Genomic DNA, 4,888 nt, shown 5'->3' with positions numbered 1-4,888 from the left:
TCTGATTTCAATGTAAATACTTTACGTCTGTCTATCTTATACGATCGTTTACGGTAATGAAAAACAAAATTACGAAATACAATACAACGACAGCAAGTACTGTATCATTTCAAAAGCATTAACTAAATTGTAACATCCTTAATTAATAGGTAAACTTTATCTTGTCTACGTATCTCGCTACAAATCAAAATAACTTTGTTGTACACGTTTCCTTGCCTACTTAGCATAGGTTTTCCTCACAATGTATTAGTTTCATATTATTGAAAGGACAATTGTCCTTTCTAAAGGACAATTTTCTATACGTACACTTGCAGTCAATCCAAATCTCCACTGAATATGCTTTTAAACCATACCTCTAGGTTTCTTGTTGGAAGAGCATTTCTTGCTCTTTAAGGAGTCTGGAATACTATTATTGATTTACCAATTTAAGTTATTTATGGTTTTTACTTACTGACAAATGTACTGGGTCTATAACCTTTATTTTATTTATAAATATGTTTACCTTTATCACTGCTAAATTAGGGATGACTAGTGCAGATAGCCCTCGTGTAGCTATGCGCGAAATTCAAAACAAACAAACAGAATTAGTTAGCTTTGCGCAGATACAGCTTCCGGGATAGATCATGTCATGAACAGCGTTTCAGGTTTTTGCGTGTATATCCTTCAGGTCCATAAAGCTATGAGTACCTAGAATCAGAAATGTTAAAACATAGGGATTTATGTATTCTTGCACACTGTTAGTGCCTAAAGAAGTTTGTCATGTACTGAAATGTCATAAAGTAGTTTTGAAACTTACGAGCCATTACTTATTCCTTTTCAAAATACTATTTATTATATCTATCTACGATTTTTTCAACCTATACATTTCATCGCTTTACACACTCTATCGTTTTTGTTATTATAAATACAAAATATAACCAAATCTCGCAAATAAAAGAACAATCTTTTTTTTTCTTTTCTTTCAATCCTATTAATTCAACTCTTAACGTAAATTTCATTTTGGGTGAAAATAACTGTAACGTATTTTCAAATTTAAGAATAACTTTAGCTTATGAATAACTTACCATTCGAAGAACTTAGGGAGATTAAAAGACAAAAGTACAGCAGTTTTGAAAACTTTTCAGCCCTTCCCATAAGCACGTGTCATGACACAAGCGACAAACCTTTCTCACATTCGATGATCGACTCTGGCAAACCAACTTCCGCTATTGATTAGATCAGAAAGGGACAGGCAACATTAGTGAGTACACCAGTTATACATGCTTCCTTCAAACTGGATTGGTAAGTAAGTACAGCAGTTACCTAACTTTATGTGTTATTGGCTAGGAGCATATGTATGTTAAAATGGTTGTGGTATATAAATTCAATTTAACTTTCGAGTTTAAGAACAATCTATATATTTTTTAATATGAAATGAAATGGGAGTACTTAAGTATTTTAGTTTGTGAAGGCAGGGGCTGTGCCTGAGCACAGTTTTGTTTATTTAGTAAATAATAGGTGCTCTAAAAAAAAAGAAAGAAAGAAATACTTCTTCGGATATCTGAAAGGCTAATATATAAAACTGGATATGAAACAATTTATTCCAATTTCGTTAAACATTTTGTTCAGATCTTTTAAGAGTGGAGGAAGTATAGATAAAGTAAAAACAAGTAGTATTGTTTACTTAATCTGTTGACAGCTGATATTACACTACGAACTGAAAGGTAGCTCAAACCAAACATATTATTTTATGAAAACACAAACAGTCTTCCTTAGTAAATTATGATAAATATTGTTTATTTTTATAGATTTAAAATAAATAAACATCACGTATCTCCGTAATGTATATGAGCCTTCTAATTTACTTTCAAATATTCAACATCTATATCTGCCGTTATATATAAGCCGACTAATTTACTACTAAAATATTCAACATCTATATCTGTCCTTATATATATAAGCCGACTAATTTACTACTAAAATATTCAACATCTATATCTGTCCTTATATATATAAGCCGACTAATTTACTATTAAAATATTCAACATCTATATCTGTCCTTATACATAAGCCGACTAATTTAATATCAAAATATTCAACATCTATATCTGTCGTTATATATAAGCCGACTAATTTACTAAAATATTCAACATCTATATCTGTCGTTATATATAAGCCGACTAATTTACTATTAAAATATTCAACATCTATATCTGTCGTTATATATAAGCCGACTAATTTACTATTAAAGTATTCAACATCTATATCTGTCGTTATATCTAAGCCGACTAATTTACTATTAAAATATTTAACATCTATATCTGCCGTTATATATAAGCCTACTAATTTACTATTAAAATATTCAACATCTATATCTGTCGTTCTTCTGCTTCATTAGTTGAGAATAGTATTATCGTTCGATAAATCATGGAAAACATTGGGACCGTAGTTTGAAAGCAAGACGGCGGAATGAATTTTGGTGTGCGTTCTGATGTGTGAAAGTAAACACTCATAAGTAACAAATTTTCCTAAGTATCCTTTATTGTTGGTTGGCCCCCGGTGTTTCAACGGTAAACCTGAGTGTTTATGACGCTGAAAATTGGGTTTCGAAACCCGCATTGTGTAACTTTGGGCTTAACAACAAACAAACAAATCTTCATTGTTGAAGTTAAGCTAGACATTTGACACTCAAATCTGTAAACTGGAATATCAAGTCATATTTAGACTTATACTCTCAAACAAAGCCAGATAAATTCAGTTACATCAATTCCTTAATGGTAAGGTTGTGGCAATCGGATATCATTCGTTGTCAGAATTAATATCATATACTTAAACCAGATTACTAATTAGTTACTATCATTAGCGACTAATTACTAGTTAGTTTAGTCCTAAGTTTCTGTTTCTTATCTATTGCCTTCTTCAGGAATATTCGGAGAAAAACTGTATGTGGTGGCAGAAGCTGCGATTCGAACCTGGGTGTTCTTAGGCATTTTAATCTTTCGTTCGAGGTCTCATCTCGCTTGAAGTTGAATCAACTAACACTTGAAGGCTATACCCACGTTTTTATTATTTCTATACCAGATGTAAAGACGAGCGTCATGGGCTACTTAGACTCCATAATGAACAAGACTTATAATTCAGATGATGCTAAGATTAATAAAGGAAATTATCACCACGGCCCTCCTTGGCAATGGACGCAATGAACACCTGACATAGAAAAAATAAGATTAACAGCAAGAAAATTACTGACGTTCAGCCTAGTTTCCTTATGTTAAATGCCTCTATAAAAAGATACAAAGTCAGTACACAATGCGAAGGTCGGGTGTAATCTAGTGATTAGCGTGCTCAGACTGTGAATGCGAAGGTTTGTGGTTCGTGGCTCATTGCCGCAACATCGCCTTCCGCATATTGAGGTCACGTGTGTGCTATAAGAATCACTGTCAAACTTACACTATTCAATCAGACAAGAGTAGCCCAAGAGTTGGCGGGAGGGGTGGGGGTGTTGCTGACCTGCTACCTTCTATCTTTTCTACCAGTCTCAAATTAGGGACGGCCATATACAGACAACATTTTGTATAGTTTTGTACGAAATTCTAAAAACAAAAACTAAGTTCGATAGCACTTATTGCGTAACAAATCACCTAAAGCCTCCACGGAGAGCAAAAACACCGCTCACAATATTCCTTATGAATGTGAACTTCAATACAATAGAGAAAAAAAGAAAAACAGTAGATATCCTGCAATATCAGGCTACCGCAAGTAGCTCATGATTTCAGAGAAGATCGTGTGAAAAAAATGGAATAACATTAAAATAAAAGGATGTGAACCACGCACGAGTAATGAAAAATAAAATAGATAACTGATAATACACTGATGCACACAACATGTCACAAAAGACAGTGAAACCTGGATTCCTCTTTTGAAAGCATCCACGTGATGGATTCAAGTCCCAATAGAGTGGGATCTTTCAAATCTAGGTCCTACTGCCATATACAGCTCTTCCTAGGAATCCCTTGATGTCGGTACACAGTTTAATAGCTGAAATTTATGATTAAACTACATAACAATGGAAGGAAACCCACTTGATGTTCATATAGACCATTAACTATGACAATAACAATTACACTGACATTGACAGTTTGATCTTTTGAGCCAAGTAAAACATTTCAGTCCTTCCTTTATACAACATATGTATGTGAACATGCCACAATGAAAAGTTTACAGGCTACCACGACGATACACAGTTACGTGAATTAACAATCTGAGCTCCAATCTATACAGTCGATTTTAGGTTTAAATGAATTTTCTAACTGCCATATATATAAACCCATTGACTATTTTATTAGATTTAATCATAACTTAGATTTACATAAGGTTAGAGCTTTTAATAGCTAGATTACCCAAATATATTCATTCTTTTTTTTTCGTAGAAAGTTTACAATACATATAACTTTAATAGGAGATGAAAACATTTGATATTATTCAGAAAAATACACCGAATTTCAGAAGAAAAAATCATTATTTTATTAAATATCTGTATGTTTTACATGCTCTCTTCTGACAATGATTATTTCAATTTCGATTGTGTATATGCTATCAGACAACTAATCCGTACACTAGACAGGCTGGATAAGGTTGTGGCCTCACTGCCATACAACTAACCCGTACACTAGACAGGTTGGATTATGTTGTGGCCTCACTGTCACATAACTAACCGTACACTAGACAGGTTGGATTAGGTTGTGGCCTCACTGTCACACAACTAACCCGTACACTAGACAGGTTGGATTAGGTTGTGGTCTCACTGTCACACAACTAACGCGTACACTAGACAGTTTGGATTAAGTTGTGGTCTCACTATCACACAACTAACCGTACACTAGACAGGTTGGATTAGGTTAGTGGCCTC

At 33.6% G+C, this 4,888-nt stretch overlaps 1 protein-coding gene across 1 annotated transcript in view; it reads left to right on the top strand.

Annotated features, from left to right (window-relative positions):
• Window positions 1-963: 963 nt before the first annotated feature.
• LOC106457635 (regulator of G-protein signaling 6-like) overlaps window positions 964-4,888 on the top strand; it is a 34,271-nt gene continuing 30,346 nt past the window's right edge. Inside the window, exon 1 of the mRNA XM_013917069.2 lies at window positions 964-1,281. The gene's annotated coding sequence lies outside the window, so the exon portion shown is untranslated. The remainder of the gene's footprint in view (window positions 1,282-4,888) is intronic.

This window comes from Limulus polyphemus, unplaced genomic scaffold (assembly GCF_000517525.1).
Source record: "Limulus polyphemus unplaced genomic scaffold, Limulus_polyphemus-2.1.2 Scaffold354, whole genome shotgun sequence".
NCBI lineage: Eukaryota > Metazoa > Arthropoda > Merostomata > Xiphosura > Limulidae > Limulus > Limulus polyphemus.
This window is presented reverse-complemented; position numbering and strand designations above follow the sequence as displayed.